This window comes from Sus scrofa, chromosome 1, assembly GCF_000003025.6.
Source record: "Sus scrofa isolate TJ Tabasco breed Duroc chromosome 1, Sscrofa11.1, whole genome shotgun sequence".
NCBI classification, from domain to species: Eukaryota; Metazoa; Chordata; class Mammalia; order Artiodactyla; family Suidae; genus Sus; species Sus scrofa.
The window spans coordinates 194439311-194457025 of record NC_010443.5 but is presented as its reverse complement, the minus strand read 5'-3'; the positions used below and the strand labels follow the sequence as shown (position 1 = coordinate 194457025).

Below are 17715 nucleotides of genomic sequence, written 5' to 3'. Positions count from 1 at the left end.
CATGAGCTGTGATGCAGGTCACTGTGGCTGTGGTGTAGGTCGCAGCTGCAGCTCCAATTCAACCCCTAACCTGTGAACTTCCATATACCACAGATGAAGCCCTAAAAAGAAAAGAAAAAAAAAATGAAAATAATGTTGGGTGAGGCAAGAAATGAGGTAGAAAAAGCCTTTTAAATTTGGTCATTAAAGGCAAGCCTCTGTGGCTTGGGTTCCACATGCCCAAAGGCACAGCTCAGAAACTTCCACACGTCATAGGCACAGCCAAAAAAGAAAAACCAGGCAAGCCTCTCCCATGAGGTGACATTTGAGCCAAGAACAGATTGAAATGAGGGAGGGAAAAGATTGGACCATGTGAGCCATGAGCTACCTAGGCAGAGAAAAGCAACAAGTGGACCAGAGCAGCTAAAGTTGAGTCAGAAAGACAGTGGTGTAAGGAAATAAGGTTAAAGAGGTAGCTGGACTCAGGTAAGAACTTTGCAGGCCGCAGTAAGGATCTTTTATTCTCAAATGAGAAAGCAAGCCACTGCAGGTGGAGAGCAGGTGAGAAATACTTGTGAAGCCATTTCTCCAGCTGCTACCTGAAGAACAGCCCTTAGGGCAAGAGTGAAGACAGTGATGAAGGTTGTGTAGTTCTGGACCAGAAATATGAGAGTGGGGAGAAGGGGCTGGATTCGGGCCACAGCTATAAATGAGGAATAACCAGAATTTTCTGATTAGACTGCCAACAGGGGGTCTGAGAAGAGGTTTCAAAGATGATTCTTAGGTTTCTGGCCTCAGCAATAAGGTGAATATATTGTTGGCCTGTTACTTTTAGGATAATTACAAGATGATTAATTAGATAGTTAATTATCCAATTGTTTAAAGTCTTTATAAACTGCAGTATATTAATATAATAGAATCAAACACAGCAATTAAAAAAAAACACATACCACTGGTACAGACAACAAGGTTGGAGAAATCTCAAAACTGTTTAGTGACGGAAGACCGACATAAAAGGGTGCTATACAATTTCATTTACACAAAGTTTAAGGGTAGGTAAGATAAATCCATAATGCTAGAAATGGGAATACTGGCTGTCTTTAGAGGGATATGGCCTGGGAAAGACAGTGAGAGAACTTTGCGAGTGGCAGTTGTGCACAGATGTACACATTTGAAAAAACAAACCGTCACAGAGGAGAAGGACCCCCACCTCTGTCATGCCTCTCACACAGAGTACAAGGCTTCGGCAGCTGTTGGAGGAGAAACAGCATGGGGAGAAATCTTCTATCAGGCACCAGCCAGCAGTGCCTGCTCAAAGCTGAGGGCGGAAGAGGGACAGTGAGGAGAGTTCCCCAGCATCCCGGGCCCAACACTCCAGTGGCTCATTCATATCAGACAAAGAACAGTTCAGAACCAGGCCTATTAACTGACTCAAAATCATCATAGACCTAAATGTGAGAGTAAAAACTACAAAACCTCAGTGGGGAGAGTAATTCCCACCCCAAAGGATGTGCCTGGCCCAGATAATTGCTCAAAAAAAAAAAAAAAAAAAAAAGAGTTCTCGTCGTGGTACAGCTGAAGCGAGTCCAACTAGGATCCATGAGGTTGCAGGTTCGATCCCTGGCCTTGCTCAGTGGGTTAAGGATCTGGCGTTGTCCTGAGCTGTGGTGTAGGTCAGACACAGCTCGGATCTGGCATTGCTGTGGCTGTGGTGTAGGTCGGTGGCTAAAGCTCCAATTAGACCCCTAGTCTGGGAACCTCCATATGCCATGGGTGCAGCCCCAGAAAGACCAAAAAAAAAAAAAAAAAGCAAAACCCTGGGAAAGGAGGGAAGTTATGACCCTGCGTTAGGTGAAGATTTCTCAGAGTACAAAAAGCACAAACTAGTGAACAAAACCATTAATTAACTAAAATTTGAAACTTCTGCTTTTGAAAAATCTGTTAAGAAAATACAAGTTTGGGAGTTCCCATTGTGGCTCAATGGTAAATGAATCCAACGAGGAACCATGAGATTGCGGGTTCGATCCCTGGCCTCGCTCAGTGGGTTAAGGATCTGGTGTTGCCATGAGTTGTGGTGTAGGTTGCAGAAGTGGCTCAGATCTGATGTTGCTGTGGCTGTGGTGTAGGCCGGCAGCTGTAGCTCCGATTAGACCCCTAACCTGGGAACCTCCATATGCCGAGGGTACAGCTCTAGAAAAGCCAAAAAGAAAAAAAAGAAAAAGTTTACAAGAGGTAGGCAAGCTCAATTTACCAAATGTCATGTTTCTTTAGGAACAGCAGAGGACTTACAATTCGGGACACCCAAATTGTAGTCAATTACAGGCAAGTCTGTTGAAGGTTCAGCATGGGTTGCTTTTATGGACAAGGAGTGTAAAAGGGGAAGTCTGGTTAGGAACGATGCAGTGAATTCACTGGCTTGAAGATGGGAAGATTCTTGGCAAATGTTCATTAGTCACAGGATTTTTTTTTTTTTTTCCTTTTCAGGGCCACACCCGCAGTGTATGGAGATTTCAGGCTAAGGGTCGAATTGGAGCTGTAGCTGCCAGCCTACACCACAGCCACAGCCACACCAGAACCAAGCCACATCTGCCACAGCTCATGGCAATGCCAGATCTTTAACCCACTGAGTGAGACCAGGGATTGAACCTGCGTCCTCGTGGATAGTAGTCAGATTTGTTTTTGGTGAACCACGTCGGAAACTCAAGTTTTTTTTTTTTTTTTTTCTTTTCTTTCTTTTTGGCCAAGTTCTTGGCATGTAAAAGTTCCTGGGCTAGGGACTGAACCCACACCACACCAGTGACCTAAGCCACTGCAGTGATAACACCAGATACCTGCTGCACCACAGGAGAAGTCACAGGTGGTTTGGATAAATCTGTAAATGTGATAATGCTTCATGTGGGATGTTCATAGAAAATCAGCCTCTCAGTCTCTAAATTTTGCTGTTCTGATGGCACATGCATAAGGTTCCATTTCATATCCTTTGGTTCCAGTTAGATTAAAACCCTTTCCCTTTTTCCTTGTTTAAGATCTTTCACAGGAAGTATGGCTGATCAACATTGCTGCTTGGGTATTTTGTTCAGAGATGCTGGTTGTATGTGGCAAGTGGATTTTGGCCTCATTTAAACAACATAGAGAATCTGTGTCATATTCCTCTAAGGTGGTCAGTTTGGTTTCCATGGTCAATTGAGTCTCAGATAAAAAAGAACTTTATTCCACACATACATCTCTATATTTGCCTATTGAAACAAGACAGTAACGATTTCACTAGCAAGATTATACCCAGGGTCAGAAGTCCAATAATAGCTACTGACCAGAACAAACTCCCCCAATTTCTGCAGCTCCCTGCATTTTAAAGGTTGAAAACATCCAAAGTCCCTCAGCTTGGCCCATTTCAGCTAACAGACAGACACTATCCTTTGTCATCTTTAGTTTTATATCATTTTCCCCATTTGTTAACATAAACCACTCTTCTTCCCCAAACAGGCTAGTCCCTACTATGCAATGAGAGGGTCTAGGGCTCGTGGTTTTGTTAAGATGACTTCTACTAGGCTGTCTGTTTGGGTTTGCTGATATTCAAAAGCTCTAACAGAAGCATTAAGGATATTGCCATGATTATGGAGAGGTTTCAAATACTTTTCTCACCAGTTAAGATTGGCAGAATCAGGGGTTTTGTAAGCTGGAAACCAAGGGGTGTGCTCAACAAGAGGGCAGCAAGAAAGTCAGAGAAAGGAAAATTATGACTTTAAGCAACACAACAAGAGCCTGGTATGAACATCCTGGGAAAGTATCTACTTCGGATGCCATCTGCTTCAGTCCTTAGGAACTTTTAAATTTGAATCAATAGCTGGGCTGCAGATTCATTCTAGCTTGGGAGCCTTTTGATAGAAGAGACATGTGAATCCAGGTGACACAGCATTAGTCAGCAACACCTAGGTCAACCAGACTGGAGGAGGCTTTACAGAGATGCCTCTTCCAAAGGACAAAGTGTCCGGGCTGCAAAGTATGGAGATTGTCATCTCTTGGGGAAGGCCATGGAAAGGTTATTACTCCAAAGCATTATCATTCTCAGTGCATTTAGTTAGATCTCTGCAAACAGATCTACTACATGCCTACTGAAATAGATCCTTTTTTATTACTTGTGGGTCAAAGGAAGCAGGGGCCAAAAGTATTGGCTGTCCTATAATTGCTTCAAAGGGTGAGAGCTTATGAATCCTAAATGGAACAGGTCTAAGACTTGGAAGAACCAATAGAAAGAGTTTTAGCTGAGATGTTTGGAGGTTTTTAACTAATTTAGCCAACAGATCTTGATAATCCATTTGTATGTGCAACCAGTCCTGAAGCATGAGGATGATAAGCACAGTGAAAATATTACAGAACTGGCCAGATGGCACAGGTCTGTCAGAGCACTTGTCCTCCAGTCACTGTGGAATTCCAGGGGGTTCCTCAAACAGAAATCATCCTAAGAGGACTTTAGCTACAAAAGAGGCAGCTGCCTTTCTACATGGAAATGCTTCAGTCCAATATGAAAGCATGCAAACCATTACTAGATGAATATATTTTATTTCCTGAGATGGGTACAACTGTATGAAATCCATCTGCCATACCTCTGATGAAATGTCCCAGGCAGTATAGACAGCCTCTCCTGGGTTGAATTCAGGACAGGTGGGACAAGCAAGACATGTGCCTTCTGTGCCCTTGCCAAAGATTCTCCACCAATATCAATTCATAAATATTACCATTTTCTCAGTGGACAAATGGTTTAATTCATGTATGCTGGTTAACAAGGGAAATTTTAGATTTTTGGGCAGGACCAATTTATTTCTGGGTCCAAACTAGAGTCCCTTTTCTTCATGGTACCAAGAGTCTGTAGATTTCCAATTTGGCTTTTTTCTCTTTCAGAGGCCAGCTTCTGTGCTTTCCTGGTTAGTCCCCTTAAGTCCCTGCCAGGAGGAATAGCCTTCTGGACCATGACATAGGTTTGGTTTACAGATCTCAGAAGGGTGGCGTTTTCTGCAGGAATATTGGCAAGGTGGTATCCTTTGGCTTCCAGGGACTATAATGATGACTAGAGCTGCTGGCAGAAGTATGACATCCAACAAATTTTGGACATAAGGGCTATTCTTTGTTCTTTTTTTTTTTTTTTTTGGCTGTACCATGGCATGTGGAAGTTCTCAGGCCAGGGATTGAACCCTGTGACCTTACCTGTGCCACAGCTGTGGCAATGCCAGATCCACTGTGCCACAAGGAAACATCCCATCAGGACTATTCTTAAGGCAAAGGTGCAGTCTCAATGACCCTGGGAGGAGCTGACATCGCATACGTGGCACAAAATTTGCCATTCTCACTTTTTAGGAAAGAACCATCAATAAATCAGATCAACACTGACCAAGGGGATTTCTTGTAAGTCACCGTGAACAGTCAAGAGGTGATCCATCAAAGTCAAACGGTCCTGGGGAATTTCATCAGTGTAAGAGGGAAGGATAACAGGGTTGAGACTGTTACAGAGAACAAGAATGACAGGAGCGGCGCTAAGAGGATTTCATAGGTGGTAAGATGGCTTGTTCGACAGGCTAAGGTACAAAGACAATCAAGGAGGATCCTGTAACTATCACAATAGAAAAGAAAGTAAGTTCAGGAGTTCCTGTCATGGCGCAGTGGTTAACGAATCCGACTAGGAACCATGAGGTTGCGGGTTCCGTCCCTGGCCTTGCTCAGTGGGTTAAGGATCCGATGTTGCCGTGAGCTGTGGTGTAGGTTGCAGACGTGGCTCGGATCCTGCGTTGCTGTGGCTCTGGCGTAGGCCGGTGGCTACAGCTCAAATTAGACCCCTAGCCAGGGAACCTCCATATGCCGTGGGAGTGGCCCAAGAAATGGCAAAAAAAAGACAAAAAAAAAAAAAAAAAAGTAAGTTCACATAGAGGGGAGACATAGGAAGGGGGCAAAGAGGGACACAAAGGATGTGGAACAGTGGGGTCAGAAGGGACCTTGATTAGCACAACCAAGCCCCGCTGGTTATTTGCTTTGGTTAATCTAGAAATAGTTAAAAGGGCAGTTTTAGAGTCCTGAATATTTAGCAGCCTCTAGACAACAATTAAAATAATTCTCCCGCTTAATACTGCAGCCATGATTTTCTAACTTAGTTTCTAGAAAACAACTTTGGGGATAGCAGAAACTCCATAGGCATTATGGCCACTGGAGTTCTCTACATCTTCCTTATTAAGATGGGTCTATTTAGTCATACATGCACAAGAGGAAGGACCATAATTTTTTAACAAAAAACCAGCTAGGATTCTTCAAGGGGTGGTGAGCAGTTTAGAACACTCAGATGACTGGCTACAACAATTAGAAACAAAAAAGTACTTACCAGAAGGACAATCTGTCCCTCTAGATCCAGGATAAAGGAGAGAGCTTGAGACCTCAGAGGAACTTACCAAACTCAAAGTCACAGCCACTCACAGAAGCAAAGAGCACAAAGGACTCAAGTGCTGGAACCTCCATTGATTCCAGAGGCTGTGATTTCTTGGATCAGTGGTCAGTGACCTCTGATCCCACTTACGATACCATGTAATGTCCACTTGAATAAAAAAAGGGTAAAGTGAGGCCAATTCAAATGACTAAAAGTCAAGTTTATTTTGGTGTAGCAGAGATATTGCAATTTGGGACATGCAAGCTTTGGTGAGCTACAGTTGAGTCCTCTGAAGGTTTAGGCTGGGCTGCATTTATGGGCAAGGAGTGCACAAAGGGAGACAGAGTCCAGTTAGGGGCCATGCAGAAGAGTTCACTGGCTCAAAGTTGGGGAGAGAGTCGTTGGTCAGAGGTTCAATCTTTTATAAATCAGCCATTTACAGCATCTTAGTCTTTAAGCTTCATTGTACTGAGAGCACATGTGTGAAATTCCCCATTTTATATCTTTCAGTTCCATTTTAGATTAAAATCCTTTTCCAGTTTTATCCATATCAAGCCAACGGAGGCTGTACAACAGACATTTGGGTGCATCAGTTTCTAGCTTAGGAGGAGAGTGTGAAATTGGGTCATCAGACTACAGGAAGCAGGCTGTAGTTTAAAAACCAGGAAAGTGGATGAAGCTCCTGAAGGGGGATTATACAGAATGATATAAAACAGCAGGTCAAGAATGGAACACTGAAATACCAGTTTAAGAAAGAGGCAGAGAAAAAATGAAAATTATATAAAAAAAAAAAGAACCAGAAGAAATCCAGCAAAGTGGCCAAACAGCTAATATTAACTGATGATTAATATCTAGGTTTCTATATCAGAAACTTAACATGAATGCTTCGTTTAACCTACCAATAACTCTGAAAGATAATCTTTGTATTACGGCTTTTTAGATGAGGAAATTGAGGCTTAAAGAAATAAGTATTGCACCGTAGTTAAAAGTATGGGTATGTAACCGGACCGTCAGGGTTCAAATCCTGGCTTCACTGGCTCTGTGTTTCAGTTTTCTTTTTTTTTTTTTTTGGCCACACGAGTGGCATAGGGAAGTTCCCAGGCCAGAGATGGAACCTACCCCATAGCAGGACCCAAGCCACTGTAGTGACAACACTGGACCACAAGGGAACTCCCAGCTTTCTATTCTTTCAACAAGGGTTAACAGTTCCAGCCTAACAAGACTGTTATAAGAAATAAATTAATTACTACATGTTAAGTACTCAGAATGATGCCTGGCTCAGAAATGACCAGTAAGTCATTAAGCATAAAATAAGCACAGATAGGAGTTCCCGTCGTGGCGCAGTGGTTAACGAATCCGACTAGGAACCATGAGGTTGCGGGTTCGGTCCCTGCCCTTGCTCAGTGGGTTAATGATCCGGCGTTGCCGTGAGCTGTGGTGTAGGTTGCAGACGCGGCTCGGATCCTGCGTTGCTGTGCCTCTGGCGTAGGCCGGTGGCTACAGCTCCGATTGGACCCCTAGCCTGGGAACCTCCATATGCCGCGGGAGCGGCCCAAGAAATAGCAACAACAACAACAACAACAACAACAACAAAAAAAAAAAGACAAAAGACAAAAAAATAAAATAAAATAAAATAAAATAAGCACAGATAATTTAAAAGAAATGCAACAGTGTCAAACGATAAACTTGTAGAATAACCTATTAGATTCAAGACACATGCATACGTATTTACATATATATCCCTCACACTGTCAACTATGGTAACAGATCTAATTGAATATATATGGGGCAGAGGTGGGGTCAGGGAACAGGCAGACTTCTAAGATGAATTCACTGTATAAAACATCCCCCCCTAAAGTCACTGAACAGAAATATGCTTTCGCATACCAATAACTTTAAATTTCCACTGTTAACCAGCAGTTGAAATAAGATCAAGCCAAATGAGGCTTCCTGACACTGGAGAGCTTATAATTATGTCAACCTATCTCTCATACAAAAGGCAATATTTTATAAATGTTTACAAATTGAGGGAGTGGCTCAGTGGGTTAAGAACCCGACCAGTATCCATGAATATGTGGGTTCAATCCCTGGCTTCACTCAGTGGTTAAGGATCCAGAGCTGCCATGAGCTGTGGGTGTAGGTCGCAGATGCGGCTCAGATCCCGCGTTGCTGTGGCTCTGATGTAGGCTGGCAGCTGCAGCTCTGATTCGACCCCTAGCCTGAGAACCTCCATATGCCGAAGGTGCGGCCCTACTAAATAAGTAAATAAATTTTTACATTTTGATGTATAAGTTCACTATTTATTGCTCCAAATTATGTGACTATCCAAAAGGGATCTGTTGAAATAGACATTAAAAACAGTTGTAAAAACACTTAAATATTTATAGCTTTATATTCGTGGAAAGATTCAGTAGGGCAAACCAGCTCTCTTAACCACTTTGTGTCCTATCACGGGAAAATAAAAATTTAGTTAAGTTCAAAACTCATTTTCCTTTCTTCTGAACACAGTAAAAGATCCTAATAATCAGAGAAATAACCAACAAAAGGCATAATTTTTGAACCATCCTGCAAGTGTGGGATACTAAGAGAAAAAAAAAAAATCACACTTGCTGTATAGATCTGATGTGAAGGATAAAAAGGACTAGAAATAATGTACTGTCAATTTTACTGTTACTGAACACATGAACATATTTAGCTTGAACTAAAGCAATCAAATTCTTGGCACCGGTTACTACTGCCAATGAACAACAGGTGCGAAAATTAGAGGAGGACCAAAAAAGTCCATTAGGACTTAACTACAAAGTCTCTGAAAAGAATAAATTTCCACTGTTACCCAGGAAAACTGAGACTGAATTTTTCTTAGTTGTTCTTTCGCCTCTCCTTCCCAGCAATATAAATTATTTCCTTTATGTGAACTCAGAGATTTTATCCTTAACCCTGAGCTCTCTTCAAAACTCCAATCTCCTATTTCTAATGTCTGCCTAGACCCCTACTCCTGAATGTGCAGTCAAAATTTCAAATAAAATATACTCACAATGTAACCCAAACATATACTCTCCACCTCTGTTAACTGCACAGTCACCAAGGCACCAAACCTCAGGATTACCTTTTATAAAAGGGAGGCAAAGTACAAGACTGAACTAGCTAATAAAGACAACCTTGAAAATAGCCTTTCACCTTCCACTCCTCACTGTCCTGCCACTATCCTCCTTCTGTTTTCCATTCCCTCTCATCTGCAACTGCAGTATCGTCCGATGTGCCCGATACAGAACATGACCTAATATTCAACTGATTCCTGGACCAAGATGGCAAGAATGGGACAATTTTTCCCTTCCCACAGGAGAAATATCATCTAAGAGTTTGTTCTTAGAAACAATTTCATTTTGTAAAAAATACTGACATTCAGTACATCAGAAATAAAAGCAAATACATGATTTCACAAACATTTTGTTAAGTAGGAAAACCTAAATACTTAATTTTTATAAAATCTCATACATTCTTATGTTGTTTCTGCATTGGGTGCAAATGTTTGAACATGTGAATTACATACTATTTCACAGCAACCTCAGGCTCATCAAAATTTTTAATAGGCAAAATACTTTTCCCACAGTACAACTGCGAAAAGGATTACAACTCTCCAAGAACCCTACATCATTTTCTTGAGTTATCTAAAAAATGCTTCAAGGAGTTCCCGTCGTGGCGCAGTAGTTAACGAATCCGACTAGGAACCATAAGGTTGCGGGTTCGGTCCCTGCCCTTGCTCAGTGGGTTAACGATCCGGCATTGCCGTGAGCTGTGGTGTAGGTTGCAGACGCGGGGCTCGGATCCCGCGTTGCTGTGGCTCTGGCGTAGGCCGGTGGCTACAGCTCCGATTCAACCCCTAGCCTGGGAACCTCCATATGCCTCGGGAGCCGCCCAAGAAATAGCAACAACAACAACAAAAAAGACAAAAGACAAAAAAAAAAAAAAAAAAATGCTTCAAGATCTGCTCAAATCCTCCCACTACTAGGAAATCTTGCTTAACACAGCCTAAAGTGCATTTCTATTTCCTCTGAATGCCAAAATATCAACTGTATACCATACAGCAATCATATATGAAATATATTAAAGTGTTATTTATCTCTAGTTACATGGTTCACATAACTTCTATTTTTTTCTCCCCAGTGTAGAATATAAACTTCTTAAGGACAGGAACCATGCTTTCCAATTCTCTAAAACAATCCTCTACCCTCCTGATACTAACTCCACAGCCTACCTCAGGAATTCCTATTTGCCTTGAAAGTGAAAAATACAAACACACACAACACACACCTGGAAGAGGCAGACGAGGCAAGGATAATCAACTACAAGTAGATGTAAAACAAAAACAAAGACAGGAAACACAAACACACATGCAGACCCAACCCTAGAAGCAGCTCTCTCTTTTCTGGATAAATCAAATGGTAACATTATCAATATTGATAAAATACCCATAACTACAGCTTAAGGTCGATTCACTAACCTCCTAGTATCATAGAAAGCATTATGAAGGCATAACTGAGGCAACTAAGGAAAGGGCTAGGATTTGGGAACATCACCTTACTGCATTACACAGTATCCTATATGCAGAAAGTATTTAACAGACACCTGCTGGTTTGAACTAATTTAATCACTAGTCCTATACACTTAGATTCCAGAGAAATATGTATGAAATGCAATTCTTCTTTCACAAAATATAGAATCAAACTAAAATTCCAGTGTAATGCACTAAATGCTATGTACCTTGCCTCTGTGAAATAAACATGTTTCTGATGCCAAAAAGATACATCCACATTATAATTTTTCAATATTTTTAAAAATAACCCAATGACTCGTAAATTGTATTCTTCCTATCTTTTAGAATGGCTCAGGGTATTTGAGTGATTTCCACACTCCTTTCTTAGTTCCTAAGAAATAACTTCCATTTGACTTTACACTCTTGGGCAGGGAGTCGGGGGGAAGTCTGGAAATAAAATAGCTCTGCAAAAATAATTTAGTGCTACATTAAATACAAGTTAATGATAGGCTGATGAAATCACACACGTTAAAAATGAAAAACTTGGCTTCAATATTGATCCTTCTTTCTTCCTTTCTGGAAAATAGACGCCTGTCATGGATACTAACAGCTTTGGGTCTGAGTAATACAGTGCTGAAGGATTTGAAGGATTCATGAAGGGAAGCAGTCTGATGGAATTAGAACCATGATAAAAATATTTTAACAAGCAGCCAAGAATTGGAAACCCATTGAAAATGAAGAAATGTGTCTCTGGGGTGGACCTAGTCACTATGAACAAGCTGAAAGGTGTTAACAGTAGAAAAGGAGGCAGTTTTTAAGATCTGCATTACACCCAAGGGGCTTTTTTTTTTTTTTTTTTTTTTTTTGAGTGTGACCTTTGGTAAACCGCAGATCCAATCATAATCTTGGTTTCTTCACATCTCCCCTTGTTCTATTTGCTGGTTCTTTTGTATGCATCAGTGACATTACCAATAACTAAGATATACTGCACTCTTGCTAAAATTCAGGCACTGTTCTAAATGCTTTACATGTATTATACCTCATTTAACCTTCCAGATGACCCAATGAAGTAGTTCACTTACTTCCCCCATTCTGTAATTAGGAAGTGAGGTTTAGGCAAAGGTGGGTAATATACCAAAGGTCATCTGGCTCACAAATGCATAGCACGTACTGGAACTCAGACCTGGTTTGACAGCCCAGACTCAAATACTTTCTCATACTGTCTCTCAAATGATATGAGACATTTCACAAGGTATTTTTAAGTGGTGACTCAAACATAAAGTTATTATAATTCTTATTTGAATATAAGAATATAATTCTTACAATTAATCAATACAGAGTTAAAATATTTAAACTCTTAATACTAATGGAGATTTTATAAGCCAGTCATAGTGTCAATGATGTGAATCCAGTGCAAATTTTAGTTGCCTAGATGTGCAAATTTCCAAGTATTTATAGAGTTAAAGATTTAAATATCAGCTACATATTTAAACAAATTTAAAATATAAGCTATCACCTAGAGCTCTTTGTCTTCCAGTATTATTTCACATTAATGTTCACTTAATAATATTGGATAAAATCATTGAGGACAGAATTTATTTAATACTGTTTGTCAGGCACTGTTTTAAGCACTTCACAAACATTTACTTATTTAATTCTTGTAAGAGCCTACAAAGTACTTAAAATTGGAACCACTATTCAACCCAGGTAGTTCGGTTTAAGAATCTGTGCTCTTAAAGTGCCCACTGTGGTTCAATGGTAATGAACCCAACTAGTATCCATGAGGTTGCGAGTTCGACCCCTGGCCTCACTCAGTGGGTTAAGGATCCAGCACTGCCATAAGCTGTGGTGTAGGTCGCAGACCTAGCTCAGATCTGGCAGCTGCAGCACTGATTAAACCCCTAGCCTGAGGACTTCTGTATGCTACAAGTGTGGCCCTAAAATGCAGAAGAAGAAAAAAAAAAAAAAGAATCTGTGCTTTTAGCCACTAATTGTCACAATTCAAGGAATGATGAAATTCTTTTTTTTTTAAGTCAATAAAAAAGTAATAATGACCAGGATAAAGGTCCACAAAGAGAATGAAACCGTCACGTACCTCAGTATACATACTAATACAAAGCAATGTGTAAAAGAAATATATTAACTGATATGATAAATTAATTTACACTACTAGGAAGAGTTTTAATTATAGTAGCACACCAAACTTATTAGTCTTTGGAAGAAAAGGTTTCTTCTAATTTTCCTATCGAACTGTATTGATAGCAGAGCAAAGCAATGAAATTTGGAGACTAAAACTAACACTAATACTAACAGAAAAGACTTGATAGGATTTTTATCACTTTTTGGTCAACTTATGAAATGGCAAAAAAAATTCAAAAAAAAAATCACACAAACTAGCAAAGTTCATAAAAGAATTAATGATAAATTTGAACCCTTTTAAGGTACAACAGACACTTAATATAACTTTACATCTTGCTTATGAAAAAATTAATTTTTCAAAAGACTACAGTGCCTGTTTTTTCATGTTTCTCACAACTCTGAGTTAAGAAGGACAAAGAGTCTTATTTTATAAACTAAAACTCAGAAAAATTAAATATTTTGCATGATATAGACAGATCTTCTGACTCCAAGCCCTTCTTCTATCACATCATGCTGCCAAAATTTTAAGCTTTATACTTTTTTTGGCCACACCTACAGTATGTGGAAGTTCTGACCCATGCCACAGCAGTGATAATGCCAGATCCCTAACCAGGAAACTTCTAAAACTTAATACTTTTCAAGCTGTTTCATAGACAAGAAAATTTGGAAACTATACAGTAGAAAACATAGTCAAGTTTTATGGTCTTTAAAATGTTAAGAGATTTGTTAAAAATCTCATTATTGCATGAGGTACAAGTTATCTAACTGAAATGATGAACTAGTTAATTCAGCCAAAATGAACTTGGAAGGAGTTCCCATTGTGGTTCAGTGGTTAACGAACCCAACTAGTATCCACAAGGATTTGCTGGTTTTGATTCCTGGCCTCGCTATGAGCTGAGGGTAGGTCACAGACACAACTCAGATCCTGCGTTGCTGTGTGGCTGAGGTGAAGGCCAGCAGCTACAACTCCAATTAGACCCCTAGCCAGGGAACTTACATATGCTGGAGGTGCAGCCATAAAAAGTGGAAAAAAAAAAAAAAAGAAGTTGGCTAGAAGTACTGCCCATTGTAGGAGACTGCTAACTCATCAGCAGATCATTAAGGTAGGCACACAACTAAAGCAGTTAGGTGTGGCTATGTGACAGAGTTCTAGCCAAAAGAATACAAGACAAAGTAAGACAGGTCACTTCTGGGCCTGACCATGGAAATGTGGCACATGTGTGTCTCCTTGCCCTTTCCTCTTCCATCTACAAGCAAAAACCACAGAGATCATTACTTAATAGTTTCTAAATACTTGGATGTGGGTTCTTTCATGTATTACCTTACTCCAACACGTCCATAGTTACTGGATGGTAACAAATGCAACTTATCAGATTCTATCTCCTATGATTTTTTTTTGGCCATACCCGTAGTATGCAGAAGTTCCTAGGCCAGGGATCAAACCTGCACCACAGCATTGACAACAGTGGACCCTTAACTACTAGTCCACCAGGGAACCCCTGCTAAGAATTATTAATTCCAGCCAGACGGGAGAGCAGATCGTTATCTTCTTCTGCAGGTGTCAGAGCTGTCTTCTTGCTGGGGTGTTGGAGGATATCAATGGTGAGGGACAAGCAATTAGTTCTCCATGAAGCCCAGTGCATACGCTAACCTTAGGAGCAATGATGTTGTCTTTACTTAGTTGCCTAAATGGCTTCCTTATAATAAACTTCCATCATCAGAGATCATACTTCAATAAGATAATGTGACAACAGTTCAAAATAGTATCAATCACAAATATTATGAAATTGAATGCAAATCCAAATGAATTTTTAAGATAGATTAGAATTTAAAGAAATTTCACTCCTCACAGCTTAATTCAGGCTTTGTATCCACATTATCATAGGAATATTCATTTACCTCTTCTGTTTTCTAGTAGAAAAGACGAAGAAGTACCAACCTACAGTAGCTTAGAAAGGTCTTTCCAGAGCAATCTAGAAATTATTTTTTTTCTCTTATAGTTATCCTACTAGACTTAAGGTTGCATTAGAATAGGATCTGTTTTACGCTTCTTTATAACTTTTGTGGCACGCTAAGTAACGCACGCCGAAAACATCCAGGCTCTAATTCTTAGAACCTATATTTCCTTATATATCAAAGGGATTTTGTAATTAAGCTAAGGATCTTTTTTTTTCCCCCTTTTACAACCACACCTGCAGTATATGGAAGTTCCCAGTTTAGAGGCTGAATCAGAGCAGCAGCTGAGGCCTACGTCACAGACACAGCAATACGGGATCCAAGCTGCATCTGTGACCTATACCACAGCTCACAGAAACGCCACATCCTTAACCCACTGAGTGAGGTCAGGGATCGAACCACATCCTCACAGACATGTCAGGTTCTTAACCAGCTGAGCCACAACAGGAATCCCTAAACTAAGGATCTTCAGATGGAGATTACTCTGGATCATCTAGGTGGAACCTAAATGTAAACACAAATGCCCCATGATGAGGAAAGCAGGGGGAGATTTAACTACAGAAGAGAAGATATTAGGATTATGAAGCAGAGATTGATGCGACGTGCTTTTAAAACGAAAGAGCCACAAGCCAAGGAGTCTAGGAAACTACAAAGCTGAAAAAGTCAAAAGAAATGGGTCTTTCCCTCAGTCTCCAGAAGTAATCAGAACTCAGAACACCAGTTAAAAGAGCTCATCTACTTTTGCTTTATGCTGTATACAGCAGTCTAAGGTAAGAATACTAACCAGACAAGTACCACTTCTGCATTCACAAGGAATACTATCCAGAACCCTGGGTAAGAAGCCACATAGGCTTAAGGGGTACTTCACACCTAAGTGGTACGAGACAGAATGTTACCCACTGTGTGTGCACATATATATTTCATGTCATATATTTTAATAATATTGCATATTATATATTGATGATAGTCTAGTTTCCAGAGTAAAGAATTTGAAAAGCAGCAACAATCATATGTGGTTAACGTCAGTAATTTATATTCACTATCTCTTTTGATCCTCACAACTCTATGAAGTAGACAAATCTGGTATTGATTTCAGTTCTGCAGTGGAAGAAGCTGCAACCCAGTCACAGGGTAGTAAATAGCTCCCACTCTGATGACTTTCTACTAGACAATTTTACTTGGATAACATCAATCAATTTACTTATAGCTATATTGTTGTAAATTTCAAAATAACTTCAAGTTGGGAAAGAAAACAAGGCCAACACTTTACAAGCAATACCGTATTTTAATTTTACGTGCATGGAAACAATACCACACTCAGTGGTCAGTGATAAAGCTGAAGAGAACGAGTGGACGAATAATTTAAGTGTTTCTTTGCACAAAAATGAGAATGGCACCTACCCCTTTAGATGCTACTGTGTGGATTAAACGAGAGTACACTAAAAGTACTTATCATAGTAGCTAGTCTCACAGTTAGTACTACATACTCCAGGACGTCTCTTCCCAAAGGAAAATCTCCTTTCTGACCCCGAAAATGAACACACTCAGAAGTTGGGTAGAAGAGAATACAAAGGGAATGAAGATAGGGAAAATAGGTCCTGGCTACCCTTCCTTGAACACTTGACGAGCCGGCGCTTTGCAGTCACCCAAGAATGACCCAGAGAGGTGCTGGGGGCAGCCTAGGCGAAACCAACCTAAGCCCCGAAAGGCTCGTGGGGCAGGGGCAGCACCTTTCTGACCCGGGGGTACGACCACGGCCCCAGAAACCCCAACACGTGGCTCCCTCTCCCGGCTCCTCCCAATTGCCCTCTGCTCCTCAGTCTCCAAGCTTTCTCAGGTCGACCGGCACCGTAGCTGCAGATCAAGAGAGCAGCCTCTCCGGGGACCCTCCCAACCCAACCCTGAGAAATGCGCCTCACCGGGAAGCCTCGAAGTGGCTCTGGGAACTACAGCTCAGCCTCCTAGCGGAGCGACGACCGGAAGCCCGCCCCCCACCTCTCCGATTGGATAAATGTGCAACATGAGGCTGCAGAGGATTGGTCAGCATCCGAGGGGCGGGATATAGCCCAGGTGATGCAGAGATGCTGGGATGTGGAGGGCGAGGAAGCGCCGGGGCATTCTCCCTCCGGATTGGACGAGACCAGACATTTACGCCAGCTTAGAACCAGCTTCCGTAGAGCCGTCCACCACCGCCCTTTGCGTTACGTTTCGTTACGCTACCTTACGTTAGCGGAAGTTTTAAGCACTCATTGGTTGTGACGGAAGTTTGTCTCCTGGCTGCGTGGCCAATAGAGGACAATAATACAGCGAGTTCCGCCTCTTCCTCGGGCGATTGAGTCCTTCCGTTGACACATGGCAAAGTGAGTTCCTTCCAGTGTTTAGACGCTAGAAACTCCTACCAAGCCAGACACGGGTAGGGAACTGCTATTTTTACCAGAAAGTTTCTTCAGGTGAGAAATACTTGGTCGTAGAATCAGGCCTTGACAGACCCACCTACCCTGAGAACTTAACGAGGACCTGAGCGCTAGAACGCGGAGGAATCATTTCTTCGGTTGCTCTTTAGTCTGGCCGTATCGTTGGCTGAAACAGCTGTCAATTTGAGGGTAGCTCCACCTGCGGCCCTAGGGAACTCTGGGACTTGTAGTCTTTAAATGTGATTGTTGGTGCTGAGTTCTTTGTCAGCGCTTCGTGACGTTTACTG

At 41.2% G+C, this 17715-nt stretch overlaps 1 protein-coding gene across 5 annotated transcripts in view; it reads right to left on the bottom strand.

Annotated features, from left to right (window-relative positions):
* The window catches only part of WDR89 (WD repeat domain 89), a 36052-nt gene extending 18851 nt beyond the window's left edge, over positions 1–17201 (bottom strand). The window contains exon 1 of one of the 5 annotated variants that reach the window (XM_021074236.1): positions 16934–17201. The gene's annotated coding sequence lies outside the window, so the exon portion shown is untranslated. The remainder of the gene's footprint in view (positions 1–16933) is intronic. The other 4 variants (XM_021074241.1, XM_021074253.1, XM_021074250.1 and 1 more) reach the window with 4 other exon arrangements.